At 34.9% G+C, this 27,225-nt stretch overlaps 1 protein-coding gene across 18 annotated transcripts in view; it reads right to left on the bottom strand.

Annotated features, from left to right (window-relative positions):
- Window positions 1-27,225, bottom strand: part of MBD5 (methyl-CpG binding domain protein 5) — a 489,398-nt gene that overhangs the window by 454,412 nt on the left and 7,761 nt on the right. The window lies entirely within an intron of this gene.

A 27,225-nucleotide genomic window follows, 5' to 3' on the forward strand; every position in this document is an offset into this window, starting at 1 on the left:
CAAATTATTATTCTGGAATTTCATTTTCAAAAATTCTAGTCTTTGGAAACAGAAATGTCAAGAAAATCTTACCCAAAAACAAAAACACTGACTGTTTCTGTATGTACTACCTGGATTTGCCAAAGTGAACATGAAGAAGACTAACAGAGGAAAGAGAAAAAAAAAAAAAAGAGAGAAAAAGAATTGGCCAGTGTGAATAGTATTATCAGCTACATATAATTACCACAATCTTGTAATTGTAGATCACTGAGATTGCATCTCTAAGAAACAAGCAGGATATGGTATAGGGAAAGAGCACATGATAAAGAGCATCATTCCGAATAAAAACAAGGATTGTAAATAAGCTCAGAAGAATGAAAAATTAGTAGAAATTTTATGTATTTGATTTTTACATACTCTGATAATATCAAAACTTAAAAATGACCTCAAGAATGGGGCTGGCATTGTGGTACAGTGGATAAAAACATGTCCACAATGCTGGTTCAAGTCATGGCTGCTATGATCCAGTTCCCTGCTAACATGGCAAAAGCAGTGGAAAATGGACCAACGATTTGGTCCCCTGGCTCCACCAGGTGAGAGACCCAGATGAAGCTCCTGGTTCCTGGCTTAAGCCTGTCCACCACCCTAGTTGTTGCCATCTGGAAATGAACCAGTGAATGGAACATCTCTCTCTTTATTTCTAACTCATGTAACACTGCTTTTCAAAGAAATAAAATAAATCTTTAAAAAACAACCGAGTCACTCTAGGTTTGGGGATGTCTTTTGCAGTGGAAAAGAAAATGTATAAAATACAAACGAGAAAAGGGAAGATAAAAACGTCAGTATCAGAAATAGTCCTAATTATTTAAGTTTTTCACAATCTTAATGAAAGTATATATAAAGTCTCTGGTTAGCTGATTAACATACAGTAAAATGCCAAAGTGGTGAACTATATAGCACAATAATCTCTCAGTCTACAAAAAGTAGGTAAAAATGGTACTATGGGGGTCATTACTGTGATACAGTGGGGTAGTCTGCAGCTTGAAAAGCTGGCATCTCATATCAGAGAGTCCCAGTTTGAGTCCAGCTGCTCCACTTCTGATCTAGCTTCCTATCAATGAGCCTGGGAAGGCAAAGAAAGATGACCGAAGTCCCTGGGCCTCTGCCCATTTGGAGATTCAGATAGAGTTCCTGGTTTCTGGTCTCAGCCAGGCTCAGAACTGGTTTTGTGGCTATTTGGGGAGTGAGCCAGTGAATGGAAGACATCTCTCTGTTTCTGTCTGTCTTTCCTTTTCTCTCTCTCTCATTCTTTCTTTCAAATAAATCTTTAAAAGCTGGTACATGATTTGATTACAATAACACATTTTGAACATATGACATAAATATACTTATAGAACAATATAATCATACTCTATTAGTCATCTTAAAAAACAAAGAAATAATTATTTCCCATTTCCTTGGTGAATTACTCTGTTCAAAACTGTAATAAAATTCTAGACATTATTAAGGAGAATACTATAAAAAAGGAATAAATATATTTTACCTTAAACATTTCAGTGTATTTTGGAATATTTGAGAACATAATCAATTTATAAAAATATACAACATATTTTTTTCTTAAAAATATATAACATATAAGCAGACTAACAATTAAATCTTACTACTGTGATATGAAAATTTATCAAGTGTCATAAGAATGAATGACCAAATGTAGTTTTGTATGAATCATATAATGAAAAGATTTATAAATTAAAAAAAAGATTTATAGAGTGTTCTTCTCCAGTGGGACATTTTTAAGGCATGGCTTCATACATTTGAGATCTGAGAAAAGAATCTCATCAGCCAGCAAGAAGCAAGATTCCTCTCTGGTTCTGTGCTAGAAAAATCCTTTAAGGAACTGGAGGCATGTCCTTTGGTATTTCTTCATTGAAAAGTAATTTAAATGTATTTAAATTCAGACTATTAAACAACAGTTTAATTATGTTAGTATATTTACATAGCTCACTTAACATTAATTGAATTTCCACTAACGTAATATATTAAGGTAAAACTGTCTTACTAAACACAACTTTTTAATAACAAAGGTGATGTCAAAAGGGCAGAAAAAGTATTAGTGGGTACTATATTATTAAATGTACACATTTTTGGTATATATGGAAACCAAGCAGTAAACATTTTTTTTTCAATTGTCCGAATGTATAAGGGCCAGCACTGTGGCACAGAGGGTAAAGCTGCTGCCTGCAGTACCTTAAGAAACTCTTGGCTCTGGGCTTTAGATCAGCCCAACTCCCGCCATTTGGGGAGTGAACCAGCAGATAGAAGACCTACCTCACTCTGCTTCTGCCTCTCTGTAACTCTTGACTTCCAAATTAATAAATATTTTAAAAATATATGCATGTATAAGTGATGCTAGAATATACATATTATGCAAACTACTTTTTACATAAGCAAAGAATACCACAACAAGTTATTATAAAAAGCTCTTGCCAGGGTTCTTCAAAAAAAAGTCTTCCTTTTGCTAATGCCTCTAAAATCAGCAATATCACAACAAAGTTATATTATACAGGAAGTTTGATATTTTAAAAATCTACATAAAAATCTTCACTTAATTACCCATTCACCCATCCTTCCAACATCCATCCATCCAACAGCCATTCAATATAATACATAAACCACTTTCATTGTATTCTAATGGCTTAATTTACAGACTGAAATAGCCAAAAGAAACTCCGATCAATCTCATATAAGGTCACTATGTTCTTCTGGAACACTATGCTCAAAAAAAAAACTTTCTGGCAAGACATATTTAAACTAATAACTCAACCAGATTCTCTGCTTAACAATCATTCTTTGACTACATCTTTTGAAGTCAAACAGAAATAAGTTAAATCTATTTGAGCATAACTTCAAGCATTGTGTCTGTCCTATATAGTAGCTGGAAATAATGGAAAAATATGCAAAGAGATAGAATCAAACTTTATGAAAATACTGCTCAATAATTTGTAATGATGCAATTAAACTAAGAAGAAATGAGAGTGGAAAATATTAAGTATAAATAAGTAATAGCCTCCAAAAAACTTTCCAAAAGGGAATTGTAATACAAATAAATGAAAGCAATCTGGTTAAACAAAAATATTTACATGAGGCTAGTGCTGTGGCACAGCAGGATAAACCTCCCCTGCAGTACCCACACCCCATATGGGTAGTGGTTCCTATCCCAGCTGCTCCTCTTCTGATCCAGCTCTGCTCATAGCCTGGGAAACCAGTGGAAGATAACCCAAGTGCTTGGCCCCTACACCAACATGGGAGACCATGAGGAAGCTCCTGGCTCCTGGCCTCGGATCAGGTCCGCTCTGGCAGTTGTGGCCATTTGGAGTGAACTAGTAGATGGAAGATCTCTCTCTGTCCTTCTCCTTCTCCTTCTCCCTCTCCCACTCTGTAACTCTGCTTCTGAAATAAATAAATCTTTTTTAAAAATTTACATATTAGAACATACCAGTTCACTGATGGCCAAAACTTGCTTTTCAATGACAAACAGAAATAAAAACTTAGACAAATATAAAGCTGGCAGCACAGGGATGATAAAGATTTGAATTCTGGCTGTTCCTACTCCCTTGCTGGGAGATATAACAATTCAATTTAACATTTCAGTCCTGGTTTCATTATCTGGAAAATATGGACACTATCTGATTTTCCAGGTTTCTATGAATATCCAAGAAACTGTGTCAGAGAAAACAGCTTACCAAGAGTTTAATGCTACATAAGTGTAATACATATAACAAGAAGGAAACAGGGTGGGAGGAGGGAAACAAAAAGAAAAAAATACTGACCCAAATCAAAAGAAAAGGTAGAGAGGTGCGAGTAACACCTTCCTGGCTTAAAACAGTACTCCAAAGGGCTGTCATTTGAGTGCAGCAGGTAAATCTGCTGCCTGTGACACCAGAATCCTGTAAGTGCTTGGGCTCCTGCTACATTCATGGGAGACCTGGATGAAGCTCCTGGCTTCTGAATGGCCCAGCACTCAATGACTGTTTAAAGCCATCTGGGTAGGGAACCAGCTGATGGAAGATCATTTTCTCTCTCTCTCTCATTCTCTCTCTAACTCTGGGCTTTCAAAATCAATAAACAAATCTTTTTTTAAAAAAAGCAGGACTCAAAGAAAAATATTCCTTGTGGAGCTACAAGTATTTAAAATACAGAACAAAGAACAACATCCTTGAAAAAATACCTTCTGGAATGAACTGTGGATAATATTGAAGATTTTAATATCTATTCTTTAACATCAATAAACCTACAACAGATTTATTGTAGGACTCAGAAAATATAACCAAACAAAACAGAAAACAGAAAAAAATGGCAAATCAATTTAGAATCTAACATTATTAACTTTGAAAATAATTCTGTGGACATACTCTTCAAGCAACTGCTAATCTCTAGGATATAAGGTTCAAGAAAGAGGAGACAGAAATTGTGGCACAAAAAGGCTGCTACTTGGGATACCTACATCTCCTGTCAGAGTGGTGGTTCAAGTCCCAGCTGGACTCGGATTCACCTTGCTGCTAGTGTATCACAGGAGGCTATAGACAATGGCTCAAAGCGTTTGGGCCCCTGCCAAAATATGGCCCTGCCCTGGCTGCTGGAGACATCCGTGGTGTGAATGAGTAGACAGAAAGTCTGTCTGTCTGTCTCTGTCATTCTGCATTTCAAATAGATGAAAATGAATAGATATTAAAAAGAAAGATTCAAGGGAGAAACCTATATAATAACAATACTGCAAAAGCATATGCCTAAATTACAAGCCCTAAAGCACACCCATTCATCCATTTATACTTACATGCATATATACATACATACTACAGTATGGAACGCTAAGAATTATAATCCTAATAAATAAAATAAATCTTTAGAAAAAATACATTGTGTATATTACCTAAATTACAAACTGAGAAGCTGAATAGTCCTTTAAGGACTAAAGTATGAGGGTACTTCAAAAAGTTCATGGTAAATGGTATCAAAAGGTAAATTTATGTGATACAAAAAATTTTGAAATCCATCACAGTTTTTATATAATCTACATTTTCCATGAATTTTTTGAATGGTTGCCTTTTCATAGACTTAAAAAATTTTTGCACCAAGTTAACTTATCTTTTAATTTTATTTTTCATGTACTTTTTAAAGTTCACTTGTGGAGGCCGGCTCCACAGCTCAATAGGCTAATCCTCTGCATGCGGCACCAACACACTGGGTTCTAGTCCCGGTCGGGGTGCCGGATTCTGTCCCAGTTGCCCCTCTTCCAGGCCAGCTCTCTGCTGTGGCCAGGGAGTGCAGTGGAGGATGGCCCAAGTGCTTGGGCCCTGCACCCGCATGGGAGACCAGGAGAAGCACCTGGCTTCTGACTTTGGATCAGCGCAGTGCGCCAGCCACAGCGCGCCAGCCATGGCAGCCATTGGAGGGTGAACCAACGGCAAAAGGAAGACCTTTCTGTCTCTCTATCTCACTGTCCACTCTGCCTGTCAAAAAAAAAAAAAAAAAAAAAAAAAAAAAAAAGTCCACTTTGGAAAAAATAAAGGTAAATTGCATAGATATAATTCACTGAATTAACAAATGAGACAAGAATATAGTCATCTCAATAAATGCATTTAATATAATTCATTATTTGTTCATGCTATAAATTCTTATACTATCAATAGAAGAGAATTTTAAAAATCTAATTAAATGTGCCTACAAGAAAAATAAGTCACTCTTAAAGTTTATATATAGAAAGCTCTTTTTTAATGATCAGCAATATTCCCAAGAATATAAATAGCAGAGGAGATTCTAGCACAGACAGAAAGAAAAAAGAAGAAATAAAAGGCATGAAGGTTTGGAAATAAGGTGGTATTATTTGCTGAGATTATTCATCTATTTAAAAATAGCTCCCTCTAAATACCAACAGAGTTTGTGGACTCAAAAGGCTTCCATAGCCTTGGCAGCTCAAGTCAAGAGCCTCTGATGATCACTGACGTGAAAAATAAGAGTGTTTATTGTTAAATCAACAACAGGAGTCACTGCGAACTTACTCCCCATGTTGAACCTCTGTCCTTAATGGGGTGTACTATGAGAATTAACTGTAAAATTTGTCTTTAAACTGTACTTTAAACTTTGTGTGTCTATGTGGGTACAAACAGTTGAAATCGACTTAATATAGAGTTGGTTTTCTGTATATAAAGTTAATTAAAAATGAATCTTAATGAAAAATAGAATGGGAGAGGAGTAGGAGGTGGTATGGGAGTGGGGGTGGGAGGGTGGGAATAGGGACAATAAACATTATATTCCTAAAAGCTGTACATATGAAATTTGTATTCATTAAATAAAAACCTTCAAAATTAAAAAATAAAAAAGCTCCCAAAAATTTACAAATAAATTAGAATTAAAACAATGTTTTACTAACTTTTTAAACAAATAAACAGCCAATTTCAATTTTGATTACAAACAAGGGGTATAAAATTCATGAGAGTACCCAGACTATATGTAAAAAAAAATAGAAACTTTTAAAACATTGAGAGATATTTTTATTTATTTATTTATTTATTGACAGGCAGAGTGGACAGTGAGAGAGAGAGAGACAGAAAGAAAGGTCTTCCTTTTGCCGTTGGTTCACCCTCCAATGGCCGCCGCGGCTGGCGCACCACGCTGATCCGAAGGCAGGAACCAGGTGCTTCTCCTGGTCTCCCATGGGGTGCAGGGCCCAAGCACTTGGGCCATCCTCCACTGCACTCCCTGGCCATAGCAGAGAGCTGGCCTGGAAGAGGGGCAACCGGGACAGAATCCGGCGCCCCAACCGGGACTAGAACCCGGTGTGCCGGCGCCGCAAGGCAGAAGATTAGCCTAGTGAGCCGCAGTGCAGGCAAAACATTGAGAGATATTAAAGAGCAAAATATAAGAAATATTCCTAGACTAACTAAAATAACAAGAGCAAATCCAATCAAGATGTCCAGAAGTTTCTATGCAGATAATGACAAACTGATTATGAGATTTCAAAGGAAGAACTCTAGACAAATTTTGCACTATCAGATGTTAAGACTTATTTTAAAGTTATAGAAATTAAGGTAAAGATTAGACAAGCTGAGCACTCAAATATAATAGTGAATCCAGAGGTTTGATACATACACACAGGAAAAGACAATGTAAGACAACATTAACTTTGAAAAACAATGGTAAAGGAGAATCTACTTGATAAATAATGATAAGGTTGTTAATCACACAGGGGAATAAAAAGATTACATTCTCATCTCAAACTCTACACCAAAATCAAATCAAAGTATTGGTGGATAAAGGATCAAAACATGGGATAAACACATTTAAAACATAGCTTCCTGCTAATGAGCTTGGGAAGCAGTGGATCATGGCCAAGTATTTCTGGTTCCTGGTTTCAGACTGGTGTAGCTCTGACTGTAGACATCTGAGGAGTGAATCAATGGATGGAAGATCTCTCTCTCTCTCTCTCTGATAGTCTACCTTTTAAATAAATAAATAAATCTTAAGAAAAAATAAATAAAAATAAGAAATTAAAAATCAAATCAGTAACAATCTTCCACAACCAGGAAAAGAAGGTGAAAACTAAATCCACATGATAAAGAAAATAATAAGCATTACAGTGGACATATGAAATTAATAATAGAACAAAAGAGAATAATCAATGAGAAAAAATTATTCTTTGAAATGATCAATAAATTTGACAAATCTGTAGCTGGACTCACCTCACCCTCCCCACGCCCCAAAAAAATACAGTAAAGTCTCAAATTAATGAAAGCAGTGACAATATTACTGATTTTATAAAATTGGAAAGAGTTAAAATAAACTGATACAAGTAATTGTATGCCAACAAATTAGATAATCTAAATGAAACGGACAGATTCTTAAAAACACATGAACTACCAAAACTGATGGAAGAAGAAGGAGAAAATGAATATAGTTATAAAATGAAGAAACTGAATCAATAACCAAAACATTTCTAATAAACAAGCCCAGAACCAAATGGCTTCACTGGTGATTATATCATTTAGGTCAACTTTTTTTAGGTCCTTTTTTTTTTTTTTTTTTTTGCCAGAGTGTCTTGGCTTTCCATGCCTAAAATACTCTCATGGGCTCTTCAGCCAGATCTGAATGCCTTAAGGGCTGATTCTGAGGCCAGAGTGCTGTTTAGGACATCATATCAAACATTCAATTAAAAATTAACACCAATCCTTTTAAAGCGTGTCTCAAAATCAAAGATGAAAGAACATTTACTAATTCATTCTATGAGACTGGTACACCCAGATACCAACACCAAAGAAATCACTAGAAAACTACAGACCAGTATCTCTTAATCTCTTTTGAATGTAAATTCAACAATCTTCAACAAAACACTATAAAAATGCAGAAATAAGGCAGCACCGCGGCTCACTCGGCTAATCCTCCGCCTGAGGCGCCGGTAACCCCAGGTTCTAGTCCCAGTTGCTCCTCTTCCAGTCCAGCTCTCTGCTGTGGACTGGAAAGGCAGTGGAGGATGGCCCAAGTGCTTGGGCTCTGCACCTGCATGGGAGACCAGGAGGAAGCTCCTAGCTCCTGGTTTCGGATCGGGCGCAGTGCGGCCGATTTGGGGGCCATTTGGGGGATGAACCAATGGAAAAGGAAGACCTTTCTCTCTGTCTCTCTCTCTAACTCTGCCTGTCAAAAAACAAAACAAAACAAAACAAAACAAAAAAACAGAAATATATTAGAAGGATTACAAATGACAGCAGGTGGGATTTACCCCAGAAATGCAAAGTTGTTACAAAACATGAAAATCAATGAGTTTAATACCATATTAAAAGAACAATGGAAAAAGACACCCATATGTTCATCTTAATAATGCAGAAAAATCATGAAACAGAATACAACACCCTTTCAAGGCTATACACATACAGAGAAGAAAAAAAAAGCTCAACTCTCAAACAGACTAAAAGCAGAAGGAAACCTCTTCAACCTAAAGCAACAGCTATGAAAAACCCATAGTTAACATTATGCTTTACAGTAACACCCTGAAAGATTTCCCTCTAAATTCAGGAGCATGTAAAGGACTTCTCATATCTCTTCTATTCGACATGGTACAGTCTAGCCAAGGCAAGTAGGAAAAAAGAAGAAATAAAAAGCATCCAGATTAGCAAGGAAGGAGTAAAAGGCCAGAGCTGTGGCACAGCAGGTAAAGCACTGCCTGCAGTGGCAGCAACCCATATAGATGCAGGTTTGAGTCCCAGCTGCTCCACTTCCAATCCATCTCCCAGCTAATGCACCTGGGAGAGCAGTAGGAGATGGCCCAAGTCCTTGGATCACTGCACCTGCATGGGAGAGCAGAAGGAAGCTCCAGCTGTTGTGGTCATCAGGGAGTGAACCAGTGGATGGAAAACCTCTCTCCACCTCTGCCTCTCTGTAACTCTGCCTTTCAAATAAATAAATAAAGCTTAAAAAAAAAAAAGATAAGAAAGGAAGAGGTAAAAGCTATCTCCATTTGCTGATGTAATATTATCTATAAAAAAAACACTGATGAATCCACTAAAAATTGTTAATGAATTCAGCAAAGTTGCAGAATACCACATCAACATGCAAGATGCCATTTTACTTGTAAATACTAGTAATGAACAAACCAAAATTGAAATTTCTAAAAAAATTATATATTTAGAACAGAATCAAAATTAATAAAATATTAAGCAATTTTTTAAAAAAGATTTATTTACTTATTTGAAAGGCAGAGTGACTTTTCAAAGGAGAGAGAGAAATCTTTTATCCATTGGTTGACACCCTAATGGCCACAACAGCCAGGTTTGGGACAGGTAGAAGCTGGGGAACAGTAATTCAATCCTGGTCTCCACCACGAGTAGAAGTGGCCCAAGTAATTGGAACATCTTTCAATTCCTCCCCAGGCACATTAGCAGGAAGCTGGATTGGAATTGGAATAGCCAAGACTTGAACTGGCACTCTGATATGGAATGTCACTGTCACAAATGGTGCATTAACTGACTGAGACAATGCTGGCAGCACTTAGTAAAGAATTTAACCAAGAGGTACAAGACATGTACGTTGTAGACTACAAAATACTGCTTAAAGAAATTAAAGAAGATATATATGAAAACATGTACATAAAATAAACCAAAAGACTCAACACTAAAACTATCAATATGTTAACAGCCTACGTATATTTTTTTTTCCAGAAACTAAGCAGCTGATCTTCAATCTTAGAAAAACAAATAACCAACCAAAGAAAAGTTGAAGGACTTACATTTCCTGATTACAAAACGAAATATACAACAGCAAAGTAATCAAAACAGTGTGGTACTAACATAAAGAGAGACAAATAGACCAGTACACTAGAACTGAGTCTGAAATACATCTATAATCAACATATTTTTTAAAGCAGTCCTGAAACTAGTATTCTCATATGTTGCGGGTAGGAACATAAAATGGTGTAACCATTTTGAAAAACAGTCTGGCAGTTACTCAAATGTCAAACACAGTACCGTGAGATCTAGCAATTCTTACTCGTAGGAATATCTAGTAGTATACATGCATACACAAAATGTGTACATGGTTGTTTATAACAGCATTAGCTATGAAAGGGCCCCAAATATCCATCAAATACCGATGAATGGATAAACAAAATGAGGTATATCCTTAGATGAAAAATTAATGACATGCTGTTCCTTTGCTCCTCCTACCTTACCCTTTGTCTGAGCAATGTTCTTAAACTGGGCAAGAATCGATGCCAGATGAATATACTACCCCAGCATCCCAGCCTGAGAAAGGGCAATTTTTCACACAGCGCTTTCTCATACCCACTGTATGGAATTCATTTTCCTTTTCTCAGAGGAGGGAAATTATAATTTAAGACTCTTTGGGGAACTTTTCAATGATGGAGATTTTCTCTGAGTAGATTTTGTCCCTTCCCTGTTTTCTACTCCCACCTTTTTCTCTTTTAGAGGTTGTCTTACTATTCGTCTTTTTCTGAACAAGTCATGTTACCTTCACCTCAAAAATTTGCCCTTGATTGTTTCAGGTCACAGTCATCTTTGATGAAGATTTTCCAATTTGGAAATTTCCTATTTCCTCTTTGGGGACTCCTTTTCTCAGTCTTTATTTTCTCATAAACCTATCCACAAAAGCATTACTTAAGCTGTATTATAATTTTGATTATCAACAATAGGCATATACAACACACACACACACTTACATAACCTAAGGAAATTATAAATTCAAGGGCAGTAATTGAGTCTTGCTCTTCTTTGTAATCCCAGCACCTAATAAACAGTAACTGTTTAATAAATTATTTCTTAAATCATGAAAAAAAATCCTATCAGAAGCCAAATATATGTTAACATTTCTTGAGTCCTATCCAGATCTTCTTATGAACAAGACAGTGGGTCAACAATTTGTATGCACTACCTCTCTGAACCTTCCTAAAACTTTGGAAGGTAGGTTCAGTTAATCTCAGGGTAGACTGGCACTAAAAGGAAACAGAAGACCATCTTTTCATAACATTAAATGTGTGTACCACTTACTTAGAAGGGGTAAGTTAATTCTGCCCAAGGGTGGCCAGAATGATTTGGTAAGTGATACTAAATTTGGGACCTGTAGTAAAATTATGTTGAGGGAAGTAGATGGTTATGGCAGGAGACATTGCACTGGAGACAGCACACATGTAGAGCCTAGGGGACCTAAAGAAACACAGCATATCCTGAAAAGGAAATAATTCAGTGAGCTGCAACAAAAGATATAAAGGTTAAAGTAATGACTGAAGAGGTTGGAGGTCTAAATTGAAGATGAAGTCTAGCTCGGAGGCTAGACTGAAATTAGGATCTCACGTTAAAGATCAAAGTACATTCTTGAAGGATTTGAATTATGGTAGTGACATAACTAGATTTACATTTGGGAACAACTGAGCAACAGACAGAATATGGACAAGATATAAAAGAAAAAGCCAGACTCAGATTAACTGAGGAGACTACTTACTGTAATTCTTTAGTCAAGAAATGAGTTAAAGCAGCAGTAATATGCATAATGTGAAGACAGAACAGATCTAAAGGTTAGAAAACAACAAAATTCTAAAGGATTTGGAAATGGGCTGAGCATGGAAGTAAAGTAAAGGGTGGCAGAAGGCTAATATATTTCGAATTTCGGAACTGGGGAAAGCAGGGATGACACCATCCAAAAAAGTAAGTTAAGAATTGTTAATAAGTGCTGAATTTGATGGATCCTTGGGATTTACTGATAAACACTCAGGCTAGGAAGTAAACATATGCTTAAATATCAAATTATTTTGGTGTGTTTATGTGGACTTTTCAGCCAATGATAGTCTTTGAAGATCTTCTAGTTTATCTCATTTTCAACTTTACTAGCATATAGTGAGCCCTCATTAAAACCACAAGCTCTGGTAAGCTGATTTGATTTGAATGGACTATGATTGTTTACATAAATTAAGATGCAATTTTATTATATATTCTAGAACTAGGAGCATAAGTCTTCAAAATTTCTACATACAATGAACCCAAATATGCTTAATAGCATAAAGGCAATGAGGAAAAAAGAAATGACATCTAAGGAATGCCCTTGAGACAGCCACCGAACACCAGACCCTTAATTTAGTTATCTGTAGAAAAGGATCACAAGATGTATCATCCAGATAAAGATTAAATGCCACACATACACACACACACAGCGTCTTTAACTATACTGGGCACAAAGTGGGTAAGTTAGTATCTCTCTTTCCTTCATGTAGCCTTCAGTACCAGGTGGGGGTGAAGGAATCTATTCATTTAGCTATCCATATTTAATCCTGTTTTTAAAATGAACAGTTTGGACACTGAATTTTAAAGTCACTTTCAAGAGTTAGTAAAGCATAGTGAGTGGTTAAGAAGTAAAGTACTAAAATTAAATCCAGTTCAAAATTTACTATTTGTTTAATTTTAGTTGAATTAATTCACCTAAATAAGTTTTCTCTCATTTGTTAAATGGAAAAAAAAATTGTACTAAATTTGAAGGTGACTGTGGATTAAATGACAGAACACATTTGTGAAGTATGTATTTATTATGTACCTAGAGTGCTAATAAAAGAGTTAGCTGCTATTGCAGTCATTATGCTCCATTTTGTAAAATATCAAAATATAATGTGCCTCTATTGCAAAGGTAAAACATTAGACTTGTTTGTGTATTTGCATGAATGTATTTACCCTTTAGGAACACATGAGGAGAAAAGTCAAAGGGAACCAAGAAATAATTCAACAGCCACCAAAAAGTATACCCCCAAAGTTGCATCATCTTCCAGTAAAACAAATGAATTTTCAGTCAGAAATAAGAGATAGTGGTAAAATAAATTTTAATATTTGTAGAATAACTATCTAACCTATTATTTTTATATAAATTTAGATGACTACAGGAGAAATAAAAACTTTATAGAGTATTTTTATGTATTTTGCCAGATATAAGAACCTTGGGAATAACCTATTTCACATGGCAATATTTACTGAACTAATTTTGTTTCTAGGAAAAAAATACACAGATTAACATTAAGCGTTTTTATTATACAAATGAATATAACAGAAGCAAGTATTTTCCCACATAGAAAATGTATTTCTAACTTACCCACTCATCATCTTATAACATGAATTTCCCCTTAGCAATAAATGTTCTTTAGTGAGCCACTCATATTATTTAATCTGATTTATTTTAGCCCCCCCAAAACATGTCTGATGAAAAAGGTGACTAAAATAGCTGGAATAATCTTTGAATAGACAATTCGTTATTCTGTGTTTAAAAAAGTAATTCATAAGAAGAGTGGACTTATAATCAATCTCTCAGTGCCATGGTACAATAGTATTATTCTCAATATTAAATTATTTAGTTCCATGGGCATACTATCATTTCAATAATTTGAAATGACGTAATGGCATGTCCCTACGGAAGTGAAATTCAATTCTGAATTATCTGTGAAGTAAACTAGCAAAAATAAGTTAAGATTGCTCTAGGAGAAAGATGTATGTAAAAACAAACAAAAAGTATTATTTTAACATGGGGCATGCAATTAATAATTTAATGAATGTGTAAACACAATGAAGATGTAATTGTGTTACCAAAACTAATGCTGGAGTTGGAAAAATGAAGCAACAACAACATAAAAAGCTGGTTGTATTTTAAAAAACTATCACTGTAATTTACAACAATGATCATACTTGTGAATTTCAATAACTATTATGAATACTATGAAATATATATATCAAACCAACACTTTTATTTAAGTAGACCACAGAAATAGAGAATTAAGAGAATCAGACAGCTGGACATTCCACACTACATATTCCATATACTATACAAGCTTAGAATTAATGGATATGACTTTGCTCATCATTTTGAAGAACTAAAGAATGGATAGGCTTTTGACCTTTTTCCCCTTGGGGTGCCCACATCCTATATTAGAGGGCCTGGTTTCATGTTCCAACTCTGTTCCCAATTCCAGCTTCCTGCTGATATGCACCCTGGGAGGTAGCAGGTAATGGTTCAAGCAATTAGGTTCCTTACATCCAAGTGGGAGTTGGCAATTCTGGCTTTATCCTGGTTCACCCCTGATAACTGGGCATTTGAGAGGTGAATCAGTGGATAGATGATCTCTCTTGAGTTCCTTTATCTTTCAAATAAATAAAAAACCTCTCGAGTCTTTCTTACAAATTAAAAACTAAATTGGATATTATCTGCCAATAAGGTGCTTTGAATATTAAACATCAAAGTAGACAATACTGTAGTATTATAGACCACTGCATTCCCAAACACATTTGTCTCAAACAAAATAATAGAAGAAACATAACTGACAGGCCAGCACTCTTGTACTTAATTGATACCCATTATTAATGTCATTTTAATATATAACTCTTTGTACTACAGTACATTATTCCATGCACTGTTTTCATAGAGATGCTTCAAACTACTCTCAAAAAAATTAAACTATATACAGTAGTAATTTACTTAATAAGATGAATATATTCAGAAGTGAGATATAAATGAAGTTTCTACATGCAGAATAATTTTCCATTAGTTCATAATTAAAATTTCAGAAATGATTTTTTTCTTATTTCTGATTACTATTCAAGCAGCAGTGACTTCTGACATTTTCACATAGTTTTTGTGTGTCTATTTTAGTCCAGGGAAGGAAGCAATTTTACAAACAGGTATACCAGAAGAGCTTTCTATTTAAAGGAATTCTTCAGTGAAAACTTTTCACCACCTATTTTGTAGATACTGTATGATCTATTTTTCATGTAACAAATTTCTTAAAAAATGGCACCACAATAAAGTAAAAACAGTATGTGTTCCTTTGAGACAAAACCACATGTACATGAGAAAAATTACATTTAAAACACACAGGAGATATTATACTATAACTATGACACAAAATTATGAAGGGGGATACTTAAAGGTTTTTCTTCTAAATTAAAGTATGTTTATATCACTGTAATACATCCAGAAAAAGACAACGGTTTTTTGGATGACTGTTTCTAAGGTTGTAAAGCAGAATTCTCAGTTTTTGAACTCCCAGCTATTATTTTTGACTATAGTCTGTTGCATTATCTTTCTCCTTTGCCATATGCATTGTAGGTGGGATGTTTCCTGTTGTTACTATGTCTAGCATTGCAGACTCAACTTTCATACTGTTTATTTGCTTTTCATACTTATGAACCTATAATTGTATTTTGCCCCAAGTCAAAGTAAGTTGCTAGGATGGGTAATTTTGCTATTTAATATTCTTTTTTTTATGGAAACAAGAAACCAACTTTTATTAATCTAGACAAACAGTAAGACCAAAAACCAAATAAAGAATATAATGGAAATAAGGTAAAATCACTTTTCTTACAAAACTTCATCTCTATCCATTAGTTTAGTCAAAACCTTAAACATGATTATAGTTTTTCTGATTTATTATGAACTCTTTTCTTATCAGACATATCAAGGGTTGCTCTATAGTAACAGAATTTTAAAACAGTAGCAGATCAAAATGATCCCAGGAAAAAAGATGTCCTTAATGTCCGGGATTCCTCATTTTTCTTTTTTTTTTTTTTTTTACAGGCAGAGTGGATAGTGAGAGAGAGAGACAGAGAGAAAGGTCTTCCTTTGCCGTTGGTTCACCCGCCAATGGTCGCCATGGCTGGCGTGCTGTGGCCAGCGCACAGCGCTGATCCGAAGGCAGGAGCCAGGTGCTTCTCCTGGTCTCCCATGGGGTGCAGGGCCCAAGCACTTGGGCCATCCTCCACTGCACTCCCTGGCCACAGCAGAGAGCTGGCCTGGAAGAGGGGCAACCAGGACAGAATCCGGCGCCCCAACCGGGACAGAACCCAGTGTGCCGGCGCCGCTAGTTGGAGGATTAGCCTACTGAGCCATGGTGCCGGCCATCCTCCTTTTTCTTATTTCTAGCAATAGACAGACAGTAACTTAGTAAGTTCATGATAATTAAACAAAACAACACTATTTTCTTAGGAAAAACACTATAAAACCCAGAGCAGTTTTGTAGAGATGAGATTTAGGTGTCATGGCACCAGCATACTGGCTTCCAAGAGAACATTCTTGTAAAATTCTGTGTAAGTATGGACTTAGCAAAGATCCTGAAAAGCATAGTAAATGCTAAAGTAGAGGGAAAGAAATTAAAATAAAATAGACACTGAAAAAAGTTTAGAAAGTCTGACTCTTCATATGATAATTGAGTATATTCAAGCTCAAAGTGGTTTTACAGTAACCTTACCTGAAATTCCTGTCTTAGATTCCCGGTTTATTTCACACAGTAAATATAAGTAGATTAGGAAGCTAGTAACCTCATACCCAGACACATTACTAGCTATATGACCCTGGACAACCCACTGACCTTTACTAGGTCTCTTATTTCCTCAACAAAATTGAAAGAATAAAAAAATTATATGCCTTTTTTATTACCACTGAGAAATGTCTGTCTTACAACTCAACCTACATCCATTTCTCTCTTGCTCTCTCTTTTTTTGGCACCTGAAAGAACTGTTCATGCTTTTGTAATGTATATCACTCTTAAAAGTATTTCTGTATTACTGGTCTTCACTGTAGAGACTAAAAAACTGCATGACCCTTCCCTGTTTTATTCATTGCTGAATACCAGGTAACAAAAGTTAATTAATTTCTCTTGACTGAGTAATTCAATGAATATTTATATTTTATATCAGTATGAAAAGCTCGAGATTGCTTCTCCAGTCCTAGGACTCTCTTTTGCTAACTCTATTTATAATATGAATCATGTAGAACAGTATTTTTTTTACTTTGAGAAAAATTTGTGCCCATGAAAAAATTACTATTCTTTTTGTCTCTTAGCAGTTGATGTTAGCCTTAATAGCCTAAAATGTCTATAATTTACTCAGTTTAAGAGAATAATCCTTTGCAAAAGCCAAAGCTTTCAAAAGGCATATTTAAACAAACTTGACATCTTTAAGCAGAAATTCAAGGTGGTTTAATCATATCAGGACTTATAAAATAAACTTCAAACTGGAATTTTGGGTGATTAGGTTTCCTGAATCTATGCAATCTGATCAATAGAAAGAACTGAAAACACAAAAAATATTTTAAAAAATTTTGGACAATTTCTTTATAACATTTGAATATTATTTCATCTGAAAAATTGGAGGGACACTGTGAATATGAAATCAGTCAATACCTTGCTATTTTAAAGAATTATAGAGTTATATTTGTTTTCTTTTCTAGAATAAAAATGGCCTTTATGTGGAAATCTCCATATATGCAGACAATATTCAGAGTAGAATATTAAATTTAATATTAAATTATTTAAAAATTAAAATTTAAATTTTTGAATTTAAAATTTAAAAAAATAATTAAATATTTAATTAATAAGGTTTTTATTTTTAATTAGAAAATTCAGTCTGCCTTTACATAAAACCTTTATTTTGGTTACAACTGTCAACATGAAGTAAAAATCTGAAATTAAATATATTTATCTAAACAATCATTTACAATTCTCTCTGAAAGAGATGATTCTGAATTTTTTGATTGTCATCATTTATTACTTTCTGAATTTAACCTGTGAGAAGAAAGTTAATCACTTTTTTAAACTTACAGATACTAGGATATATTCTAAATAAGAATAAACACCTATTTAAAATGTTCTTTAAGAAATGTTAATAGGGGCCAGCACTGTGGTATAGTGGATAGAGGCACTACCTGCAGTGCCAACATCTCATATGGCCTTCAGTTTGAGTCCCAGCTGCTCTACTTCCCATCCAGCTCTCTGCTATGACCTGGGAAAGCAGTAGTAGATGGCCCAAGTTCTTGGGCCCCTGCACCCACGTGAGAGACCTGGAAGAAGTTCCTGGCTCTTGGCTTCAGATCAGCAGAGCTCCAGCTGTTTCGGCCAACTGGGGAGTGAACCAACGGATGGAAAATACCTCTCTCTCTCTCTCTCTATCTCTCTCTGCCTCTCCTTCTCTCTATAACTCTGACTTTCAAGTAAATAAATAAATCTTTAAAAAATGCTAATAAAAACAGATACTATACACCTTATAAATCTAGTGCTTTCCAAATTTCAATGTGCATATTCCTTTACACTTCAGAGTCTGTTCAGAGAAACAAAACAGAAAGAATCATAAAATTTCTAGGATGGTTCCAAAAGCAATACTGAAAAATAAATTAATACTAGTGATATCTTATAAACAAGTAAACAAATAACTACAATTCAATTCCGTAGTTATTATTTTTAGATATGAATCGTTGATAATCTGTTTTCAAAGCTTGATATGCTATACCTGAGAATGTCAGAAAGTTACATTCAAGATCACTTGATGAACAATGTTCAATATTCAATGGGTTGCGTTGGTACAACTGATTTAACAACAGTAATGTGACATACCCTGTCAACGTAATTAATACTTGTATATACATTCTTTCATACAATTTAATATATCTTTGTGCTACTGTTCTTACTGAAAGTGATTTAATCTATTTTTATAATGACTTTTATATATTTTGGGTACTTCTTTAACCTCTAGTTAATAATTAGGCTATTAATTACTTAATACAAATAGAAACTGTGGTCCAAAGAGCCTTAAAACTGAACATCAACATAAAATCAAGACAATTTTATTGAAACAAGAATTAAAAATTATATTTCTTCAATTTTATATTTAGAAGTTACTATTCCAAGGAGAGGGAGATGTTTAATGCAGGCATTATGATGCTCACCTGGGCATCCTATTGGGAGTGCCTGGGTTCATGTTCCAGTTCCACTTCTGATTTCAGCTTGTGGGGAATGCACACCATGGAAAGGCCCAGGTAATGGCTCAAGTACTTGGGGCCCTGCTACCCACGTGGGAGACCTGGATTGAGTTCTGGCCTCCTATCTTCAGCTTGGCTCAACCCCAGCTGCTGTGGTGTCTGGGAAGTGAACCAATAAATACAAGATCTCCTCTCTTTCAAATAAATAAAAATAAATAATATCTTTCAAGATGTACCATTTTAAATGATTTACATCAGTATTCACATACACAAGGCTAGTATCATGGTCTGGAAAAGTTAACTTAGTAATTTATAATCACTTATGACTTTAAGAATTACTCTAAACATAACAAAAATTGTAGCATTTGTAATGCTATTATTTTGTAATTCTACTTTTCATACCAATAAATGAAAGAACTTTATAAAATGTACTCAAGGGCTGGCGCCATGGCTCACTTGGTTAATCCTCTGCCTGCGGTGCCAGCATCCCTAATGGGCACCGGGTTCTAGTCCCAGTTGCTCCTCTTCCAGTCCAGCTCTCTGCTGTGGCCCTGGAGAGCAGTGGAGGATGGCACAAGTGCTTGGACCCTGCACCCACATGGGAGACCAGGAAGAAGCACCTGGCTCCTGGCTTCAGATCGGCACAGCTCCGGTAGCGGCATTTGGGGAGTGAACCAATGGAAGGAAGACGTTTCTCTCTGTCTCTCTCTCTCACTGTCTATAACTCTAAAAAAAAAAAAAAAAAAAAAAAAGTACTCCAATAACTGAGACACATGAGTACACTCTAAAGTATTCATGAAGATGGAATTAAAATCTAAGTTTATTTAGGTGCAAAAAAATACTGATCCATGCATATGGGCGATTTTCAAAAAAGTTCACAGAAAATGTCTATCATGGAAACTTTATGCCTGGATTTCAGAATTCTTTTGCATCAAAATAATTTATCTTCCAATTATAGTTTTCCATGAAGTTTTTGAGGTCACCCATATACTCTATATTCCCAAATATTAAATTTGTGAACGTGATGCTTTCTACTCTCTCTTTACCTTGATGTGCTCTAGATATCGTAATATACCATATATCCAGGTTCCACTTGAGGGTCTTCTGAAGTTTCCCTACTGAATGTGAACCTTTTAAAATCTTTGGTTATGAAACTCACTATTAGAGTGCACTTGAAGGCTTTTTGTCTTCATTATTCATAGTTTAGTCAGTCATATCCACAGCATTCTGCATTCTCTTTTGAACATAAGAGATATCATCTTTAATCCCTATCTTCCTTTTATTTTTTAATTTCTACCAGATTACATTTAGGGTACTATGTGATAACCACTAGTTTCCAATGTTGTCCTATCCAAAGTTAATAGGGTATTTTGGAGATCTGACACTATCACTACAATTCTACAGGAAAACATGTAATGAGTTTTAAATTGAAATAAAAATGAAGTCTTGTAACATAACTTTTTCATATCTAATAGAAAGCTCTCTCCATTGAGAAAGAAGAATTTCAGTGAAAATATAAATTCAACCCTGAGAATAAAGAAAAGGTAGGCCTACAATGTCCTACAGTTTCGCTGTTATTGAACTCCTTAATATCTTTCTCCATGTATCCTGTTGCTTTAAACTTCTAACTCTGTTTAACATTAGGTAACAGGGTACTTCCTACTTTCAGGATCTTTATACATGCTACTCCTTCTTTCCAGAAAGCTCTTTTCTTCATCTTAATCAAGTCAACACTTACTCATTAAATTATCAGCCAAATAAACACTTAAAAAATTTCATTTGATCTCAATGAAAGGCTAAACTCTTCTTATAAAACCCACATATTGAGCCGGCGCCGTGGCTCGATAGGCTAATCCTCCACCTTGCGGCGCCGGCACACCGGGTTCTAGTCCCGGTTGGGGCGCCGGATTCTGTCCCGGTTGCCCCTCTTCCAGGCCAGCTCTCTGCTATGGCCAGGGAGTGCAGTGGAGGATGGCCCAGGTGCTTGGGCCCTGCACCCCATGGGAGACCAGGAAAAGCACCTGGATCCTGGCTCCTGCCATCGGATCAGCGCGGTGCGCCGGCTGCAGCGGTGGCCACTGGAGGGTGAACCAACGGCAAAGGAAGACCTTTCTCTGTCTGTCTCTCTCTCTCTCACTGTCCACTCTGCCTGTCAAAAATTAAAAAAAAAAAAAAAAAAAAAAAAAAACAACCACATATTAAATATCACGTACCTCTCTCTCTACAACAACTGAAATAGTTCCAACTTCGTATTTAATTGTATGATTTTTTGATTAACACAAGTACCTTTTCTATCTCTATGACATACGTTCCAGAAGACCAAGACCCAGATCTATTTTTGCTCATTAGCACTAAGAACAAATAATCATCATATTCATACTTGTTGAAGAAAGACACTGGCAAACCATCAGTAAAAGAGAGGTAACAAACACTGAGTCAATGGTAACCATAAAGTTTTGAAAGAAAAATCACTATAACTGTTCACCTGAAAACAAAACAAAACACAGAGCCATATATGGTAGAACTGTTTAAACTTGCCAGTTTACAAAAAAAAAAAAATAATGTTCAGAGGTAGATGGAATTGTGCTTTACATGATAGGGCTAACAGGAAAGAAATAAGATGCTGACAACTTATAACATAAATGGAAAAAATATAAGCTATATCTTTTTTCTACTTTTGGCATTTATTTATGTATAAGATTTATAGCTTTAATTGCATATTATTTACTACTGATCCCAGGAACAACCTGGGAATGAATTTTAATTATAAAAGGAAAAACAACCTCAGCTGATATTCTTGCATAATATTTTGCTATTTTAACTAGTGTTTCATTTCTAACTCATATTTTGAATACTTATTTCAGACTTCAGTGGATTTTCTAGTCATAATTGCAAAGAAAAACTCATTTCCTAATGTTTTATGCAAGTTATTTCCCAATTTTTTCTTCTTCTTTCTTTTGACCTAATTCTGAAAAATAAATTTTTTTTACATAAACATAAAGGTACATACATGCAACTACTTCCCTAATTTAGCAGCTATTCTGAATTTTAATTCCAGCTTTCAAATTAATAAAAATAAGATTCTCAATTCCTTGACCCATTGGAAGTTTTATCTGTACTTGAATACCATGTTCTGTGATCTCTCCAAGTATCTCTCCTCTACCCAAATCTTGATTAGCTCTACAGAATCTAATTGCTTCTTTACTAGGCATATTTGCATACTCAGTTTGATGTTACCTTACAAAGGTTCCTAAAGTGTTTTTCAAGTACATGTTTTAGTCACACAAGAAAACTATTTAGTCTTCAAAGCTGTTTTATTTTTGTCCTCCATCTAAACCAGTACCTGAATATAGAAAACATTACAGAATGTTAAGTGACTGTACCATCTGTACTTTGAGTGAACATATAATTTGGATCACTGATTAAAATAACAAAAGTTCACCTTAGACCCATATATTATACGTCATTTAAGACTGAGACTGACTGTGTATCACTTCATAGCTGACATCCTTCAACACCATCAGCACTCCAGTCTCCATTTTCTCAGGCTACTGAGAGGTGCATTTCTCACTAAGAAGCAAAATATTTAAAAAGTCAGGACAGATTATTTCCATTGTTCCTTTCTCAACTGAGTAGGCTTTTTACACTGTTAGAAAAGATAAAATCAGTCTCAGACTTTATTACACATCAAGTTATAACAATTGTCAGCAACTACTAAAGTCTAACCAAGGTATTCAAGGAATATATTCATGTGACTATTTGGCTAGAACTGTAATTAACTTGGGTCTTTTTTTCCCCCTCATTCCTTTAACACATAAGTATATTTTCATCACATAATTATTATATGAATATAATCTATTATTTAAAAAAACAAGTAGTACTGAAATATATACAGCAAGGTTATACATATAATAGGTTATTATTGAACATATATATATATATATATGAACAATAAGTTCATCCTTACCCTTTCAGCACAATTTCTGTATATCAAGGAAATAATTTGATATATATCTTCCAGTCATTTTCTTAGTGTATTTCTAGTTCATAGAAAATAGAATTGAGAAACAAGTTTATTTTGGTTCAAAAGAAGTTGTGAAAATAATGCAGTTTTTTCATAGTAGAAATTTTTCATGTGTTTTCTCAAAACTCCATGTATGCATGGATTTCAAAAATTTTTTGCACTAAATAAACTTAAAATTCATTCCATATTCCATGAATTTTTTGAACTATATTTTAATATGGTATATATTTTATGGATATATGGTATGTATAGTAAAAACATGTATTATATCCCACATAAACATACAAGGGGTCTTCAAAATATACATGGAAAACAAGTATTTTGAAAAAACTACATGGATTTCAAAATTTTTGAAAAGTTCATGGAAAGCTGAATTAAAATGTAAATTATTTTGGTAAAAAATTTTGAAATCCATGTATACTATTCTTAAACATTACATGTGTATTATTACACACTTTTTTTTACATAATTTGGTTTACACTATTCCATTTATTCTATCATTTTCTTTCCACTTAGCTTATTATAGAGGTCTTCCCATTTACTTAACTTACAAATCTAAATTTTACATGGTTGTTTTTAGTTCGTATCCTCACATACCACTGGTAGTTATTTAATTTTCTTATATTATTCCTAAATAAATCTCTTGTTTCTTTCAGTGGTCAGGAAAATGAGTCATGTAAACCTTTACACTGTATTATTCACTGCATTATTTCTTAATTAAAAGTGTGCTAGTGGCAATTAATTTGATACAGTCTAATTTTCCATCTTTTCTGAATATTTTTATACCTGTTATAAACTTAGTATTTAATGAAAATATGTATACATAAAGAATGGATGCATTTTGTCTATATCTGCTATAAACTTAGACTCCAATAAAAATGTACATACATACCTAAATAACATATACATTTTACCAATCAATATCTAAAATTAAAGAATACATTCAAGTTTTACAGAAAAGAAAGATGTATATAGCAAATATGCCTATTAATTAGAAAAACACACTTAGAACTCAAATAATTTTTTAACTGGCAAAGGTTAGCGGCAAAAAATAAAAAGCTGCTGAAGAAATGTTTTAAAGACTTCTTGATAACCTTTAAAACAATTTAACACTATGCTTAAAACATAAAAACTGGCCGGCGCCGCGGCTCACTAGGCTAATCCTCCGCCTTGCGGCGCCGGCACACCAGGTTCTAGTCCCAGTTGGGGCACCGGATTCTGTCCCAGTTGCCCCTCTTCCAGGCCAGCTCTCTGCTGTGGCCAGGGAGTGCAGTGGAGGATGGCCCAAGTGCTTGGGCCCTGCACCCCATGGGAGACCAGGAGAAGCACCTGGCTCCTGCCATCGGATCAGTGCGTTGCGCCGGCCGCAGCGCGCTGGCCGCGGTGGCCATTGGAGGGTGAACCAACGGCAAAGGAAGACCTTTCTCTCTGTCTCTCTCACTGTCCACTCTGCCTGTCAAAAAAAAAGAAGAAAAAAAAAACTACAAACAGCAAGAGCAGTAACACAGAAAAGCAACGTAAGATTAAATTTAAGTATTACCTACATTCCTTTCACATCTAAGAGTAATGTACTAATAGCAATATACTGTTATGTTTTTATGCTGTAGTTTTCCAACCAACTGGATTGCAAAGTTACATCTGTCATAGACTGTATCAGGGCCAGTCCTGTGGTATAGCAAATAAAACTGCTACCTGTAACACGGGAATCCCATATGAACACCAGTTTGAGACACTGCTGCTCCTCTTCTGACCCAGTTCACTGCTAATGTAACTGGGAAATGCAGCAGAGGATGGCTAAAGTACTTGGGCCCTTATACTCACATGGGAGACCTAGAAGAGGCTCCAATCTCCTGGCTTCAGCCTGGCACAGCCCTGACCTTTGCAGCCATTTGCAGAGTGAATCAGTGGATGAAAGATCTCTCTCTCTGTAACTCTGCTTTTCAAATAAATAAAAAACAAATCTTTAAAAAAAAGAATATATTAATTTTAAAACAACTAAGATGGACTTCTTAAACTGAGATATATGCATTAATATAAGTTGTTAAGACTTCTATTATCCAAACAAATTGTTAAATCAAAATACTTTATTACTTCTGGTAGAAAAACAAGCTTCCTTTTACACATCTATGAAAGAATTCAATGCTAACATTTCATAAGAGAAATATTCTCAAGAAGTGGTAGAATTAGGAAAGTCTAGTGATGCTTGTAGCTGGTATGAGTTTCTTGATATATAGTAGGCTTAATACTGTAGCTTTAATTGAAGTTTGAATATTGTAAACAGTTAGACGTCTGGCTCTGGCCTGCATTCTAATACCATCAGCAGAACAGGGATGGAAGCATAAACAAACCTTTTAACTAGATTACAGTCTCTAAAATGACCAAGAAATCCTTCAGCACAAACTCCAGTATAATAAATGTGGAAGGAAGAAAATGATTTCAGAACAATGCTTTAAAAATAACATTAAATTTCTGTTATTAAGGATGATTTTCTACATATTCTGATATTCTGATGCCATTTAATATTAATGATAAATTTTACATTTAACTTCCAAACAGAATTCCTTTTATTCTTACTCAGTAGCTGTGTTTTACATTGATATATCTTTTTTTTTTTTAAGATTTATTTATTTTATTTGAAAGTCAGAGTTACACAGAGAGAGGAGTAGCAGAGAGAGAGAGGTCTTCCATCCGCTGGTTCACTCCTCAATTGGTCGCAACAGTCAGAGCTGTGCAAATCCAAAGCCAGAAGCCAGGAGCCTCCTCAGGATCCCCCACATGGGTGCAGGGGCCCAAGGACTTAGGCCATCTTCCACTGCTTTCCCAGGCCATCAGCAGGGAGCTGGATCGGAAGTTGAGCACCGGGATTCGAACCTGGTGCCCATATGGGTTACTGGCACTGCAGGCAGTGGCTTTACCTGCTTTGCAACAGCACTGGCCGCCCCGTTTCCCCCAATTATTGTTACATACAGTTTGAATTATTCTTTTTAGATGCTAATATTAAAAATGTACAGATTAGGTTAATTAACGGCCAACAGATTAGTAGATACTTCACAATGTGTGTTAAAAAAAATAGCTGTGAATATAAGAGTGAAACTAAATAGAATTTGGCACTTAATCTTAAAACATATTTTAGGTTTACTCCTAACTTGAGATAGAGTCACTAAATTAAAAAACAAATGTAGTACAGGAATATAAGTTTTAACATTAACACCTCACAGAAAAATTTCTTCTTAATGCTGGATTTTTGGTTGGTTGGCAAAAACAAACCAAACCAAACAAATAAAAAAAAAACTCAGTAAAACACAAATGTACAAATAATTGTTCTCCATTGTAGAATTGCTGACTAACTTACAAAACTTACCTGAGTCCTTCAAAACAGTATGTTCTAACAACTTACTCAGTATAACAAAAGTTAATTATAAGTTCTCTAAGAAAGGTTTTATAGGTCAACAGAAATAAAGACTCAAACAAAAATTTGCAACAACTCTGAATAAAGTATAAGTTTTAAACCATGTTCGCTATCATTAGCGATTTTCTTTTCCATTATCTATTATGTACAACTACATTTAGAAGACATATCTAAGTATGTTAACCCTGGATCCTCCTGGTCTCTTTCAGGAGTGATATCGACACATTATAACTTCTGAGATGTTTGAAATGGAAATGCTGAGTAGAATCTTCAGTTTAAATTGACTTAACTTTAAATTATCTACAGAAATTATTTGGGTCCAGAGATAAACTCTATCCTGCTCACTATTCAGATTGTTTTTGTTAGCAAGAAATCATTTGTAAAAAATTTTTGTCTTTGAAATATAATAGTATAATTTATAAAAGTACAATTTCTTTAGCATTTAAAAGTATTTCCAAAATCTGTGGGCCTCCAAGTTTATATGATGATAATCAGTACAAGCATATATAAATGAATGTGTATGTACTTGAGAACA

This window comes from Oryctolagus cuniculus, chromosome 3, assembly GCF_051225735.1.
Source record: "Oryctolagus cuniculus isolate XC-2025 breed Fujian yellow rabbit chromosome 3, ASM5122573v1, whole genome shotgun sequence".
In the NCBI taxonomy this organism is placed as follows: Eukaryota; Metazoa; Chordata; class Mammalia; order Lagomorpha; family Leporidae; genus Oryctolagus; species Oryctolagus cuniculus.